Raw genomic sequence first — 16,615 nt, 5'->3', positions numbered from 1 at the left:
TCTGGTCTGGGTTTGGTCTGGGTCTAGTCTGGGACTGGGTCTGGGTCTGGGTCTGGGTTTGGTCTGGGTCTGGGTCTGGGTCTGGGTCTGGGTCTGGTCTGGGACTGGGTCTGGTCTGGTCTGGGTCTGGTCTGGGTCTGGGTCTGGTCTGGTCTGGGACTGGTCTGGTCTGGTCTGGGTCTGGGTCTGGTCTGGGTTTGGTCTGGTCTGGTCTGGTCTGGGACTGGGTCTGGGTCTGGGTCTGGGTCTGGTCTGGGACTTGGACTGGGACTGGCCTGGCCTGGGAGGAAGAGGAGGGAGGAGGAAGAGGAGGGAGGAGGGGGGAGGGAGGAAGGAGGAAGAAGAGGAGGGAGGAAGAGGAGGGAAGAGGAGGGAGGAAGAGGAGGGAGGAAGGAGGAAGAGGAGGGAGGAGGGGGGAGGGAGGAAGGAGGAAGAGGAGGGAGGAGGAGACCAGACCCTCCTCAACTCTCCTTTTTTCCGTCTCTTCTCTCCCAGAATCTCAGTGATTCGTCCTCTGTTGTCTCCTTCATTGTCTCCTTCGTTGTCTCCTAACATCTTGTCTCTCTTCTCCTTCCTGCCCCCCCCCCCCCCTCCCCCTCCCCCTCCCCCTCCTCTCCGGTTCATTTGGTTCCTCAAATGAGATCAGACGGGTCAGGAGATGTTCTGTGGGATTTGTAGCAGGCTAGCTGTTAGCATCAGTCGCTACTGGAACAGTTTAACATAAAAAATGCATCAAATCTTTCGTGGCAACAGTTCGGAGGGAAGTCCCGCCGGGCGTGTTGCCGTTGGAATATTAACGGTTTTATGCTCGGGGGGCAGATGGGGGGGGCAGATGGTGGGGAGGGGGGGCAGATGGGGGGGCAGATGGGGAGGGGTGGGTCACTCTCCCACCCAGATGTTCCTTCTCTTCACTCCGATTCATCTACGGCTCTTCACCTAGCGGCCCGCGCCATGCTAGCTAGGGACGAAGGTTGGGGTTAGTGTTCAAGGACGTCGCGACCATTTTAACCAAGGCTGCGCGGTTAGCATCGCGGTTAGCATCGCTCCCTCACCGGCGCTGCAGCAACTTGTCCTGATGTCTCCATCCTTGTCTCACACCCCCCTCGCGTCCACATCTTTCAGCTAATTTGAGTGTAGCTTTTATGCGGCGGCGTGCTGGTCGTTCCCGGGAGAGTCTGGAAGTTAAAAAGGAGTCATCGGAAAAATGTGCAGGAACAGCAACATCAATAAAATAAGGGAAAAAAAACAACTGCACATTTTTTTAGTCCAAAAGCCAGAAAATATTAGATTATACTGAAAAGCTGCAGTGCAAAATAGCACAGTTAGCATCCACGCTAACGCTAGATGACACACGTCCACCTCTGCTTCAGAGGGGTCGCGGCCCTGGTAATGCCGTGCTCGGTGTTAGCGTCTTAATGCTGACGTATAAATTTTACAGCATTCTTTCGTGCTTAATATTTAAATACAGACGGACTAGCGCTAGCTCGTTGGGAGTGCTGCTGTCTGTAGCTAATGCAGCAAACTCAGCAAACTCGTTATAGCAATTCCTGAAGTCTTGTTTCCGTTGTTGATCATTTATTTTTCTAGCATCATGCTAACAGGGAGAACCTTTGCCCCAAATGATCACACGTGTTAGCTTTGTGCTGGCTAACACGAGGAAAATGAGATCTAATGACCGTAGAATGGTACAAGCTTGTAGTTTGAGGTAAATTTCTGGTCTCTGACCTCCTAAAGGTTTCAGTTAGCATCGTTCGCCTTAGCCCCGAGTGTCTCATAACCATCTGAGCTTATTATAATCCAATAATAACTCTTGACAACATCTCTGGCGGCGTTTAGCTAACCCTGGCTGCTTTTCCTGAAAAGTTCATTCCTGTGAGCTAGCTTGTCCTGATCAGCGACGTGAAGGCGTTAGCCTTTCATCGCCCTGTCGGGTAAATGGACAGCCCAGTTCTTCCTGTCCTGCACCGTCCCCCTACTGCCCCCCCCCTCCAGGGGGGAGTTCCTCGGCCGCGTCAGCCTCGTTTTTTTCAAAGTGGCCGTAGCTACCAAGCTAAAGGGGACGCCGGCGGCGCTGCGCAAGCTAACCCGAGAGGAGACCGTCTGGAGGGATTATTCACAAGGAAACCAGGGCAGTGGTTTAATTCAGAATCTTCTCATTTGACATCAACATGCAGTCCTCCCCCCCTTCCCCACACACACACACACACACACACACACCACACACACACACACAACACACACACACACAACACACACACACACACACGCACACACACACACACACTCCCCCCCCCCCTCCCGTCTGTTTGCCGCCGCCTGAGGATTAGCTTCTGTTACCTCACATTTGTGAGAAAATAAAAAATGATTCTCAATTGTGAGAGGACGAGATTGCAGAGGGAGACGGGGAGCACCAGGACACACACACACACACACACACACACACACACACACACACACACACACACACACACACACACAGGTTAATGGAAATCATGCTGGATTAGCGCTACGCTGCTATAATCTCAGAGCTACACGGCAGCACGATTATTGACTTTGTCCTTGAGACGAGTTTACAAATGGATGTAACGGCAGCAGAGGTCACAGGGGTCACGACCCGCTGACTCGTGCTAACGCTCATTAGCGTTGCTTAAACATGAGGAGCACGAGTCTCGCTGAGGTACTTGGGCGCCAGTCCTGCGCGTAGCGTCAAGCTCTCCAGCAGGTTGTGTCCTCCAGCTAAATCCCAGTTCGCCCAGGCAAACATTTCAGTAGCGCTTAGCTGGTTAGCAGCGCTAAACTGTCGGGTCAGCGCGGAATATTACGGTAAATCGATGATCCACCTCACAGGCGGTGGTAGCGAAAAGAGCTGCGATAAGGTTGATCCGTTTAAACATTTATTAGCATAAAAAATGCACGACCCGCCAACTCCTTCAGATGCCCAAAGAAGACATTTGTTGCTCGTAAAAGCGTAGCATTTGCAATTTTTACAACTCTAAAGCTAATTTGAGCTCCCGAAAATTATCCAAGAAGGCAGCCGGAGTAATGAACGATGTCAACGCGGTGGCAATGAGGCGGGGGAGGGGCGACCCTTCCCCGACCCCAGTGCACTTGACTGATTGTCAAGCAATGCAGTGTGTTAGCTAGCATTAGTGCTAACTCCTGTTAGAGCTGCCATATCCAGCTAGTGGAAGTGTCCTAATGAATGACATGTCGCAGGTGTCGTGTGGGAGATGCAAATGAATCTTCAAAGGGCACTTTACCGAGGAAGCTAACATTTCGCTAATCTTGGGGTTCATTTAGGACCCACTCTGTAATAAACTCAGAAGGTCATCTGATTAGGACCTGTTGGGGGTGTAGAGCTAGCCTAGCGTTGTCTTCTCATAGCGTAAAGGCCACCGCTTGCTAGACTTGTGCAGGTTTTAAATCACTCTTTTAGCTAGCACTTTATAGCTTTTCTACTAGGTGTATATTAGCATTGGGTCGGCATTCATTTGCATCAGCGCCTGACGTCCGTTGAGAAAAGTGGGCAAAAGGTCTCGATGCTCTTGTAAATGTCAACGGGAGACGTTGTTGGAGGGAGGGAAAGAAATAACGTAGAGAAACGAAAGAATAAACGAGTTGAATCCGGTTTTTATTTGGATTTGGAGATTTTTCACGCCGACATTGAGGAAATTGGAAAAAAACCATCTGACTAGCTTAGCACAGGAAGTGGGCCATAAATGCAAGGAAGCATTAGGCTCGCGTTTCTTTTCCATCATCAGCTGTCTTCGCTAATCATGAGCTATCCTATTAATGTCAGCTGCTAATTATATAGCATTAGGCCCTCTGAAATAAATGACTGGCCTGATGGGGGTGAGGATTAGCATTGACAAAGGCGAGTCCATAACTTGGTTTAGCTCCTTTGCTCCTTTTCTCGCAGTTCGTTCAGTGGACGTAAACGATTGATTTTACGAATCTTTTTGGCGTTTAGCCTCTGATGTGCTAACGTTGAAGCGGTTGAAACAAGAAAAAAGGACTCAAACGCACCTCCACCCCCTCGTTACACAGCAACCTTGTTTATCTCAATTTGACAGGAGCCATTTTCGGCGCGCGGCCGCAGGAACTAGCAGGGTAGCATTTTTACTGCTGCTCGGACTTTAATGGCTAATTTACAGAACGGAGGAAATAAAGAGGTTTCTTTAGCTGAAGGTTCCTCGACTCCTCTAAACAATTTGCAGTTTTCAGTTTTGTAAATAAAACAGTGCATGATGGGCTAGTTTAGCTAGTAAATCAGGAATGTCAACAGCATCATGGAGCAAGTGTTGCTAAAAGCCATGCTAACTGCCCACATTATCCATAGAAGAGCCTCAAGTGAAGCTAACCAATCCGGAAGGTAGCTCCAAAAAGAGAGTAGCTACACAGAATAGGCTGCAATCTTAGTTTGAAGCTAGCAGAGCATGCTAAATTTCTCATCTTCAGCTGCATTTTTAGTTAGCGTGTGTGATTAGCATTCTGTCTGAGGCGATGACGCAGGAAGTGACCTCGGAGCCGAACCCTCGGCGGCACTCTAAGAAGTCGCATGTTCCATTGTTAAAATGTCAGATGTGGGAAAAAAACCCGACTTGTTTGACGAGCTAACGGAAGCTAATTAAAGGCAATTCCATCCTGACAGACGGCGCCGCAATAAATAAGACAAATAACGCACCTGTTGCCATTTTAGCCTCCAGGAACGCAATTTATCATCATTTCATTAGCAAAGTTTGGACGCGTCGCATTTATCCGCATTTCATTAGCATTTCATTAGCATTCCTCGATCAGGTCCGATGACTATTGAATGCCGAACATTAGCGGGAACTTTGGGTTTACCTCATTTTACAGAAAAACAGGATGTTTACAAAGTTTTCTCTGTATCCACACTTTAATGAGCAGGCTAGCATCGTCATCAGTAGCTTAGCAATTGTGACCGAGGCTAGCCTAACACGAACTAGCATTGGGAAAGCTTTGCTTGCTCAACTCCGGTTTGCCTCCTATTTGTTAAGCCCACTTTATCTGCTAGCTTAATTTAGCTCGCTAGTTGAGCGTGCGCAGAGATTGTCGCTGATGGATGAGCACTCGCTCGCGTTTAAAAACAGGAGCTGGCCTGAATGTTTTATATAAACATCTTGTTCCCACTAAAGCCTCCGCTAACGCGAGCCCACACACTCTCGCCACATCCTGAGGAGGAAAGAGGGATGTTTTAAACATCAGACGCACATTAGACCCCTAATTTGTCATCCTACTCCTCCTACACTCACACGCTAGCCTCCGACGGCGGCGTTGACCCCTGATTCTCGTGCACCTGCGTCACCGTGACCAAAAAAGACCTTTAACACCTGAGGTCGGTGTTTATTTACACCGTCTCAGCGACTCGTCTCGTTTAGCTTTGTTTATCTATGACATCAATTAGCCGTTCTCACGCTTCTGTTTACGCTGCGCTAAAATCCCGTAGCTATTCATCGTTAGCATCAAAGGGAGCCATCGGTTTTCCCCCTCATGCTAGTTTAGTTTGGGAGCTGACATGTTGGGAATAGCTGAGCGATGCGCTGGGATGTGGAGAGACTGACTCACCTCCAATCCTGCTCTGTAGCAACGGAACCAACGGAGGAGATTCCTGCTTATTTCTCCGATCCAAACTAAATCCCGTCGACTTTTGTTCGCTAAAGGCAGAAAATCAAAGGTTCTTTCTCTCATCCCGACGGAGCAGCCGCGCGTCTTTGCTTTAGCCATAAACTGGTTTGACTGGGATGACGATGTCATAGCAAGACGCGGGCACCTCCGTCTCCAGGCGCCCTCCAGTCACGCCAGTCAACTTTGTCCTTCCCGGTCCTTCCCGGTCCTTCCTGGTCCTCTGCCGCTCCGGCTCTGGCCTACATTCACGTTCCTCCAGGCTACAGCAGCGACCACCTCCATGACAGCATCTTGTCGCTAACCGCCTTTCTAGCGGATGACTTTAGCTTGCTCCCAGTGGTCTGTAACATTTACACCAGTGAGAACTTCCTGTTAGCCGCCACGCAGCTGTGGTAAATCTTAAGCATCGGTTCTGAAGGGTTCTGATGGTTCTTCGGTTAGCTAAAACTCTGGTGGAAAATTCGCTTCTAGACGGCTGAGCTGATGCTACTCTCCCCTCTGAACGGTACCTGGATGGCGTGGAGTCGGACCACGTGTTCCTGCGGGTCGGCACAGCAGCTAATCGCTGAAGTACTTTCTATTTTCTGATCTTACGTAACCTTGACGACGGCAGAGCAGCTTTGTGTTTGGCTAACCTGCGCTCGCCTTTCCTTTGAAGCGGCTTCACTTTGTCCTCCGTTGCTTTCGAGTTCAATAAACACTGAAACTCGGAACATTCTTCTTTCTTGGTTATTGTCTGCACGGTGGACGTGTTTTATGCTAGTTTTGAACTAGCGTGAACGCGAGCCGAAAACACAAAGATGAACCTGGATTTGTTGTCTGCAGAAACCTTCTTCTTCTTCTTCGGCCTTTTCCAATCAAGCGTTTGATCTTATCCAAGTGTCCGTTGATGATGCGGCAGCGTGACGTTTGTGGCACCGGCGCCAGAGGTTGCAGATCCCTGTTTTCTTGAAAGAACCTTAAAAAAAAGAAGCTAACTGTACCAAATTTCTTTTCTCTCCAGATTGTAGCATTTAGGCTGAGAGGACGAGCTAATTGTCCAACCATCGACCTTCTGGAGTTGAACCCGGGACTTCCTGCTAGCTGACAAGCTTGTAGGAAGTCTTTAATTTTTTTCGGATTTTTGGACGTCAAACGTAAAGCACTCGGCTAAATATGCTAATTCCATAAAAACTGTATCAACGATTCCAACAAAGAGTAGCGACGGCTAAAGGTCATCCAAGGTTAGCGGTACTGCGCTCGCTGGCGCGGCTCAGCTGCAGACGTAAACAGCTGTCTGGAAGCGCGTTAGCATTTTTAGACCTCAGACTTGTTGCAGAGGGACACCCACCGTGTCCGTCTGGAGACGCTAGCTGCTGCCCAGAGCGCGTGTTTGCGAGACAGATACGAAAACCAGGAGAATTCCAGGACGTTGGCCAGGAAAGTCGAGACGTTCCTGTTTTCTCGCAGCGGCTCGGCCCGTTTTCTTTGGACGTAGCCGATGCAGAGTCTCTAGAATTAGCTAGCTCCTTAGCGCTAAAGGCGCTACTTTTTCCTGGATGATTGCAATTAAGGGGGAAATGTGTCGCCCCAAGTTTGCCTGAGCGCACCTGGATGCCCTGTTGCCCCCAGACGGGGCAGATGTTTCTGCCTTTTGTCTGTTTTTTCCACATCTGCAGCCAAAGTGGGAAAAAGCGTCGCCTTGGCTGCGTGTTCCGGTGAATGAGAACCGCAGTGACGCACTTCCGGCACCGCGGAGGGGGGATCCGACCCGGGTGGATCCGCAGATGAACCCCGTTAAAGATCCATCACACCTGGCTGCGTTGAATCCACAAAGAGCCGCGCGACTCACAGTTGCGGGAGCTCATTTCGCACGTGATGAAACGTCCCAGACCGGGGGGGGGGGGGGGGGGGGGGGGGGGGCACGCGCTTAACATTCCGCGCGCTCTCCTCGGTGCGCAGCGCCGTTACGCACCGCTGCGCTTTCATCACCTTTCCAGAGCCGCGCGCTCGGCGATCCCAGCATCGAAACGACCCAATCCCTCACGATTTGCGTGTTTGGCGCTCGGCGCGTGCACGGCTCCCTGTTACCACCCCCCCCCCCCCCCGCCTTTGATGCTTTTTGTGGGTGTGTTTTTGCGCACACCGTTTCAATCTGGATGCAGGAGTCAACTCGCGGTGGACGGAGCCTCCCCCCCCCCCACCTCCCTCCCTCCCTCCCCCACCTCTCTCTCCCCCACCTCTCTCTCCACCTCGCGCTCTCCTCCAGTCAGGAGTCCTTCATCCTCCTCCTCCTCCTCCTGCTGCTCCTCCAGCGGACGGATGTTCCTCCGAGCCCATTTTTAAAGAAGTCTCTTTCTTTTGTTTGATCCGGAACTTTAACCCCTCTTTCGCGCAGACCTAACAACCCCCCTCCCTTCCCCCCCGCAACCCACCACGGACCCGCGGAGCGCGTGCGATGCCGCCGCGGCTGGGACGGACTGAAGCGGCGGGAGGTGCGCGGAGGCTGCCGCGCGTTCTCCTTCCTGTCCAAGTTGGCCGGCGGCTGCGCGCTTTGCGTGCGTGAAGAGCAAACAAGTGGGGACTCACCGCGCACGCGGACGCAAAGGCGAGGAGCCGGAACACGGGGAGGATGTAGCCCGCACGCGCGGAGCAGCAACTTGGAGAAACTGACGGTTCCCTCGCGAGGGTGAGCGAACAAAAGCCCGTGATTGACGTGTGAGTGCGGGGACATGTGGCGGGGACATGTGGCGGGGACATGTGGCGGGAACATGTGGCGGGGACATGTGGGACGTCTGTGAGTTCAGAGAGGTCACGTGTGGGAGGAAACTTTGGGGTGATCGGTCGGAGCGCTCGGCGTGTGCGCGTCCCACCGGCGGGGATGTGAGCCTAGATGCTGCTGCTGGACGGTGTCTGCCGGCGCGTGCGTGCGCGGGCGCGTGGGTCACACATCGCGCGGTGCGCAGTAGAGTCAAGTGACTGGAGGGAAACTCCTCAATTCTTGTGACAAAGCGTCTTTTTAGCGGGGACTTCCGGTGAAAGAGGGAAATTCTGAGGGATGCTGTTCCCACCCTGATTCATTCACGCACGCACGTGCGCAGCGGCGCTAAAAACCCGGCAGACGTCGCCGTTTTGCCCGGAGAGGGCGTGGCCGCCCGCGTGTCCGTCCCGGGGGGGGGTCTGCGGGGAGCCGCAAATGCCTGCACCGCAATGGGAATTAGATCATCAGCTGTGCGTTTCCGCGTGTGCACGCGCGCGCGCGTATCCCGCTAATCCACCTGCCTCCAGGGAGGATTAGAGCGGGGGACAATTTTGGACCCTTTTAGTTGTCCCGTGTCCTCCAACTACGTCATCTGCCTCAGTCAACCCTTAACGACGTGACGTCGCAGTCGGGCGGATCGGAGCAAAGTGATCAATTTTAGGAAGCAACTCAGGACTTTGAACCAGCTAGCTTATGACTTAGCTTCGGTTGTGAAATGATCCGAGCATCTTAGCAGTTAGCATCTTCTTTAGCGTAGTAGTGAGGGTCCTTCCTGTTCCTGTCCTGGTCTGGGCCTGGCGGTCCTTTTAAGTTAAGTTAGCATTAAAAACAAAAAGAAAAGCTAATGTTTCCTCGCCCAGCGTGGACTAGCTTCATGCTCACATGCTAGGCTGCAGCGGCGCCCTGTCACCCATCATCCCCACCAGTGGGAGGCGACCGTGAGGCTCCGTCTGATTTGGTCTCCCTGAGAGAAAAACCGTCTGTAGCAGAGTCTCAGAATGTAGCGGAACAAAGGGGAATATGGGGGGCGGGGTCTGCTGGGGGCGGGGTCTGCTGGGGGGGTAGCAGCAACAACACGCCTGTGATGTGCACGCAGCCCATGTGATCCAGGGTGGTCCACTGCTGTGAGAACCATCCTCTCTCTGCTAACCTGCCACCTGTTGCTAGCTTAGCTTTTGACGTATTCGCAGCAAAGACGTAAATAAAAGTGGACGAAGTGATTCCGCTCCTCCGAAGTTCCGCCGGCCGGGATTTTTCCCGCAACCTTGATTGTGTGGACAGAACACCCGTCCTGGGGACGAGGCTAGCGGGGCGGTAGCCTGGGCTGGTGCTAGCGGACCCAATCAGCCCCTGAACCCTCTTCTTCTACATATAGAACCTGCTGGAGTCTGATTGCGCCTCGCTCGTCACCACACGACAGCTTTTGTTTGCCTTGAAAACAAAAAGATTGAATCCTAAGTGGGTAAACAAATGCTAGCAGCTAGCAAAGCAAAGCCGCGCGGTGAGTCCGAGCTAACACAGTAAAACGATCATTCAAAGACGTTTGGGGTCAGTTTCTCCAGTCTGGGTGCAGTTTTTGGTTCCAACCATGTGAGCTGGAAGCTTCTTCGCCTGCTTTGTTGGAATATTCGGGATCTAAAATGGGATCCGCTGGCTTTGCCACTGTGTAATATCATTAATCGCGAGGCTGGAGGCGGATTTATAGCATCAAGATGGGGATTTAGGGCTGGTACGGCCTTAATGTGACCAGGATGGAGCTAAATGGATGGAAGGTGGATTTAGATGTTCAACAACAGTTTAACTGCAGCCGATGCAATTTTAACCGGTTAGAAACTCCGATTATTCCAGTTTTTGGGAACATTTGGGCCGACCGGACGCGTCTGGATCCAAGAAGCAGCTCTGGATGTGAAGCTACTTTAGCATTTCCTCCACAAACGGAGGAGCTTCAACTAGCGCTGCTCGTATTTACAGTATTTTGCCAAAAGGGAGTGAAAATGTGAAGACTAGCATTCTTGTAGCGCGCTAACCTGGTTCGCCTTGACCCGTCTTCTTCTTTGTCCTCTATTATCCAGAGTCGTCTTTTAATGCAGCATCACTTCTGCGTCAGCCGAGTCCACTTCAGCCACTCTGAAGAGTCGTTGCTAGGCGCTCGCGCCGCATGAAAGGCGCTAGCGACGTCGGAGGCCTTGTAGCGAACCGACGGTGTTTAAACTGTGGACTTTGGTGGGGGGGGGGGGGGATTCAGCTGTGGTGACCTTTGTGTCATCGACCGAGGGTCCGACAGCCGAGTCAATCAATGTCAAGTTTAACCAAACAACCGATCTGTTAGCATGTTAGCATCAGCGCTGGTTTACACTCAGCCCAGAGGCTAAACAGGAGCTACAAGCCTTGGCGACACTGTAAACCGAGAGTTGCGCTGATGATGATATTTAAAGGCAACGTTCCAAGTCTCCACGCTAACACAAGCCCAACCTGGTCCAGACAGATGGACCGGGGCCACCTCGTGGATCCGGTGGCCCGTGACCCGGCTCCGAGGGTGACCGGGTCCCCGCCCGCCAGAGCTATCCCGGTTCTTGAGGACGGATTCAGCCGGTTCACCTGGAACGGTCGTCCCGTTTAATGTTCCGGACCTTGAGCTGATCCCAGGATGCTTCTTTATGCAGATGATGCACCTTCGTTAGCTTTGACGATACACGAGGTTTGGGCGCAGAATTAGCATCTCTCTGGCGCCCCCCCCCATTTCCCCCCCTGCGGCGTGTAATGTCATCGGGCCCGTTTTCGCGCCTTCCCTCCCTTTTACCACTTCCTGTTGCTCGTTCTAGCTTGTTTGATGTGATTAGCATGAAAGAGGCAAAGCGATTATGTTGGCTAACCTCGGGGCCGCGAGTAGCTTTAATCATGTAAAGCGGTGATTTTTGGAATAAATCCTTTCAACCTTGTGAGCGCCGCTGCTTGCTATTGATATTTCCAGGCTTCCCGTCTTCAGCGTTCCCTTCCTTCCTCTCTGTCCGAGAGCCTTGCTGCATAATTCCCTCCATCCTCCCTTTATCGCTTCTTTTTTCCTCCGTTATTGTCTCTTTTTGTGTTTGTCCTTTCATGTGTCATATTTCTCCTTTGATGCCTTTTCATCCGTCTCTCACGCCGTCACAGTCGAGTATTTTTTAATTTTCCTTCTTTTTCCTGATCCTCCTTCATCCTCTCTGCATCTCTTTCACTCCATTTATTTCCCCTTTTCCCTCTTTTCCCCACCGCCTTCATCTAAAAGGTGATCTAGAAAATGTTCCCTCGCGCTTCCTAATCCCCGTTTCCTTTTATCTGTTCCCTCATCGTCCTTTGTGTGTCCATGTTCTTCTTTCTGTTTTTTGCAAGCAGGCATGTTTAAAACTGACTTGCTAATGCTGATGCTAATGGTTACAGACGCTAGAGAAGTATCAAAAATATCCCTGGAACATAAGTTTTAGGAGCGTTACATTAGCCAGCCTGTAATGAGGTTAGCACGGACGAGGTTAGCCCGGTCAAGGTTAGCACGGACGAGGTTAGCCCGATCAAGGTTAGCCTGGTTGAGGTTAGCACAACTGATGTTAGCCTGGCTGAGGTTAGCCTGGTTGAGGTTAGCCTGGCTGAGGTTAGCCTGGCTGAGGTTAGCCTGGTTGAGGTTAGCCTGGTTGAGTTTAGCCCTGCGTCACTACTTGGAAACATTCTTTCAGCGCCTGTTCTCTCTCTTACGTCTCCCTTTGATCTGTATTCTACTCACCTCCTTTCTCGCCCTCAGGAACTGTCTCGCAGCATCGCGACGTTTGATACAACGACCACACACACACACACACACACACACACACACACACACACACAGGATAAAATACACTCCTGCTTGTCAGTTTACCAACTTCTCAGCTTCGTCCTCATCAGAGCTTCAGAGGCTTCAGCCAAACCCACCAGGGCCGCCTGTCGCCTCCGTCCACCCGGCTGGTCAAGGCTGGTTGAGGCTGGTCAAGGCTGGTTGAGGCTGGTTGAGGCTGGTTGAAGCTGGTTGAGTCTAGTTGAGTCTAGTTGAGGCTGGTTGAAGCTGGTTGAGGCTGGTTGAGGCTGGTTGAGGTTGGGTGAGGCTGGTTGAGGCTGGTTAAAGCTGGTTGAAGTTGGTTGAGGCTGAAGTTGGTTGAGGCTAGTTCAGGCTAGTTCAGGCTGGTTGAGGCTAACCTCGGCACGCTGAAGCTGAGCTTTAAAGGTGTCGCTAAGAGCTGTGGAGTCCTGGACAGGTGTGCCAGAGCAATGCCCCCCCCCCCTTACTGCTCTGACTGCCTAAATCCGACACAAAGGCTAATTTGTCCCACAGCCTGGAGATTAGCATTGCGTTTGCATTAGCGCTAATGCGTTGTCTTTGCAGCGAAGCAGCGCGCTACACTCCCTCCTGTTCCATAAATCTCAGCCCCGCCCTCTCGGCTCAGCATCGTGTGCATGGATCCTTCAGTTACCCATAACGGCAGCAGAGTGAGGACAGACGTGCTAGCAGAACCGTGGCGGCCGCTGCTCCGCCGTAGTTGTTCCGGCTGAGTTGAGCCGTACGAAGGCTTCGTGTCCACGTGCACGAGCACGTGCATTAGCTGGCAGTAATATTTCTGATGGATCACCAGAATAGGGTGATACTTGTTCGGGTCACAGGTTCAGTCCTCGCACCCTCTGACCCGGAACCACGTCCCTAAGCCAAGGACAGGTGGGAAGGACCCGGGAGAGGGTTACGCACGGCCTTGACTTTACATGGAAGATGCTAGCATGTGCTAACCCCCCTGATGGTGGTTGGAAGGTCGGTACGTTTGCAGAGACGAGGGACAAAAGTGGGGGAGAACAAAGAGGACGAAACCCCCGAGAAGGACGAAGGACAAGAGTCAAATAAAAGCAGCGAGCGATTTTCTATTTTGGAAACATTCCCACAAAGATCCGAGGACAGAAGCAGAGCGACAGATGGGAGCGACCACGGCGACGGCGTCCAGGGCAGCAACTCAAGGAGACGAATCCCGTTTTTCTTTAAAAAGGGAGGAAAAAAAGCAGACGTTCGTCCAAGGCCTCCTGTTAGACGGCAGCCAATCAGGAGACAGAAGCCGCTGGACGCTTCTGATTGGTTCCTTCGTTAGCAGAAGGCAGGTGTGGTGGGGTAGCATCAACGCTAGCTGGGATTTGGTTGCTTTTAGCTTGATTAGCTATCACAGCCCCCCCCATTGGCACTGCGCTGGTCCTTCATTCATCAGTTGCTGACTAGCGCTCCGTGTCGCTCGCTCTAAGATGCTAACCTAGCATGTTTGGTTGCTTCCCAAGCGTTCGCCGAAGCACTCTTAGAGCTTCAAGCTCCACAAACGTGACTCTCGAGACCACACGGCCTTCTACCCATATTTGTTCGTTGCCGCTACCGACGGAAAACTACGTTTTTTACCGTGAAAATCCGGTTTATTGACGTGAAGCTGTCAGAGAGAACCGGGCCTCTCTTCCCCTCCGTCTCCGCGTTATCGATTCTCTTCCCATCGGACTCGGCTCTGAACTCACCGAGTCGTCTCCCTGACGGGGAGAACTCGGTCTCCTCTGCGACAGAACTGTCTGATCCGATCCGTAACCTGTTTATGCCGTCCCGTCCGTATCGCTCCGGGCGCCGTTCCGACTCCTCGCCCCCTTTTTCCCGATGTTAAGTTCCAGGAGGTTCCATTACTCGTTCTTTTGAAAGTGGAAACCGTGAACGCGAACGAGCGAGAAAATGAGTTTGGGTGGCTTTGATTGGATCTGGCTTCATTGTGAAAAGACTCCTGCGCGTTCGGCGTGTGATGCGTCTGTGTCTGCGGCGACGCTACGGCCTCCTGTAAAACCTGCCGCCGACACGTTCCTGACACCGCGCGGCAGGAATCCTGTCAGGTTCCTGCTGCAGAACAAAGACCCGTGTCAGCGGGGCGGCGCGGCGAACAGATGCCGTCTGTCCGCCCGACTCACGGAGACAGGTGAAACACACTAATCGCCTGGAGAAAACTGCTCCCACACGACGGCAGCACCAGATTCCAAGTCCTTAGGCTGAAGGCATAAATGGTTCAGGTGCGCGGACGGCCTCGTATCCTCCAGTGTCTAGCTAATGCTAACAGAGGATTGTTAAATAAAGCATCGCAAGTTAGCACAAATAAAACTGCGATGCTGTTAGCAAGTCCAAAATGGCCACTATAGCGGTGCGATGGGCCGCGGATGACACAGGTGTGGTCCTGCTCCGTTCTGTAGCCTTCCAGCGCTAAGCAACCAGAACTGCACGCTAACAAGCTAACATGCTAACCTTCCTGTTACAAGGTCTAATGATTGGTTTCAGACTGCAGGGTTAGCAGTCACCTCATAGCAAGTGCCTCCCAATGCCTCCAGTTTCCTCCCACAATGCACAGCTATGGAGACTCTAGCCCCGCCCCCACCCCCCTTCACCCCCCCCTCAGGGTGTGTGAAGCGTCTGTACTGGGACTCTTTCCGCCTCTCACCCGCTGTCTGCACCGGTAGACTCCAGCGACCCTCCGCGACCCCAATCGGCAATAAGGGGCAGTTTGTGTGCGAGGGGGCGACGTTATTGGACGTTTGCTGACGTAGCACGCTAATGCTAACGGTAGCATCGCAGACGCACGACCGTCCATCGGTATCAGTCAGCCCTTCAAGGCGCTGTTGGGGCGCTAGCGCTGCACTGCTATTGATAAAGTCAGTCAAACCGCCCCCTCAGCATAAGCTGACACATTTCCCAGCATGCTCTCACGCTCTCCAGGAAGTGCAGGATCACACACACACGCACGCGCACGTGCACAGAAAGTATGGCGTGAAGAATGAAGCTGTCACGGCGGCCCCCCACCATTCGAAAATGAGGATTTCCTCGTCTCGTATGGTTCCATCGTAGCGTCTGTGTCACATTAGCGCTGTCAATCACGGTCAGGATTTGGTTGTCGGGGGCGACCGGACTGAGTTTGATGGTCTGCTGTGGTTGTGACCAGCTGGTGTTGACGGCTGGTGAATCGTGGGGACTGTCGTCAGCCTGGGATGCAGATAAATGAGTGTTTTATGGCGTTTTAAATGCTAACGCAATGCTAACACTCTCGTCCGTTTTCACTCACATTTGCGGCCGAGGTCGTGAACTGTGTCGTCTGTCTCTTTCAATCTTCTCAGCGCATCCTTTGATCCTCCACCCGGGCTTTGATCTCGTTCCGTCAGAGATGGTGTCAGAAAATGATGATGAAAGCGAACGTTCCGCTAACGAGGGGCTCGCAGGTGAGGGGATGACTTTGATCTTTAGGGCGATCCGTCATCAAAGGAATGACTTGATGCTCCTCCTTCCTCCATCTGGCTGCGATTTTCACAACTTTACTCAGTCTTGACACTTCCTGCCGTCGAGGAACCGTCTGGCTGGTCTGGGGTCAGGTGCTTCACACCTCTTCTAGTCTGGTGAACATCAGGTGATCCTTCAAGGCTTTGGCTGCCCCAGTGAGGTATGGGGTAATACAGGAGGTCTACAGGTGAGGGAGGAGGTCCACAGGTGAGGGAGGAGGTCCACAGGTGATGGAGGAGGTCTACAGGTGAGGGAGGAGGTCCACAGGTGATGGAGGAGGTCTACAGGTGAGGGAGGAGGTCCACAGGTGATAGAGGAGGTCCACAGGTGAGGGAGGAGGTCTACAGGTGATAGAGGAGGTCCACAGGTGATAGAGGAGGTCCACAGGTGATGGAGGAGGTCTACAGGTGATGGAGGCGGTCCAGGTGCAAAAACCAAGTGTGTCAGAAGCCACACCCCCTCTGCTCTCCGCCTCCAGCCACACCCCCTCTGCTCTCCGCCTCCAGCCCCGCCCCCTGGCCGACAGGAGGGAGGAGACGGCGCTTTAGTCCTGAACTGTCCAGCCGGCCCCCCCGATTCTCTATTGCTGTAGCATAGCGACGAGAGCAAGGGCCATCTCAGCGTTGGGGCTAGGTTGCTGTTACCGACATGAGGAGGTTCACTGTGAATCCATTTAGCTGGAGCCTGCTGGGAAATCTAAAGCTAACAGGCTAAAATCACGTAAACCCAAGAGGGCTCCTGGCGAGTAATTCCTTGTAAGCGTGACACGTGGGCTCCATCAGCGGACGTCTCCTTTGTTCATTACAGTACCTCCTGCGGATGCTATTAGCATATTAGCGCGCTGTTCCACACTAAACGTTGGCAACTCCTCTTTTTTTCATGTAATGTAATTTAGAGGAGCGAGGGAG

The 16,615-nt window shown here is 52.5% G+C and overlaps 1 protein-coding gene across 4 annotated transcripts in view; it reads left to right on the top strand.

Moving 5' to 3' along the window:
• The window catches only part of htr2cl1 (5-hydroxytryptamine (serotonin) receptor 2C, G protein-coupled-like 1), a 70,232-nt gene that overhangs the window by 21,465 nt on the left and 32,152 nt on the right, over positions 1–16,615 (top strand). For 2 of the 4 annotated variants that reach the window (XM_057028107.1, XM_057028106.1), the window contains exon 1: positions 7,893–8,314. The exons of 1 other annotated variant lie outside the window; for it this stretch is intronic. The gene's annotated coding sequence lies outside the window, so the exon portion shown is untranslated. Of the gene's footprint in view, positions 1–7,892; positions 8,344–16,615 lie in introns of those variants that run through there. One more of the 4 variants, XM_057028109.1, reaches the window with a different exon arrangement.

The sequence above is a fragment of the Takifugu flavidus genome, chromosome 3 (assembly GCF_003711565.1).
Source record: "Takifugu flavidus isolate HTHZ2018 chromosome 3, ASM371156v2, whole genome shotgun sequence".
In the NCBI taxonomy this organism is placed as follows: Eukaryota; Metazoa; Chordata; class Actinopteri; order Tetraodontiformes; family Tetraodontidae; genus Takifugu; species Takifugu flavidus.
Note: the sequence above shows the minus strand (reverse complement) of the source record. Positions and strands in the feature narration are given on the sequence as shown.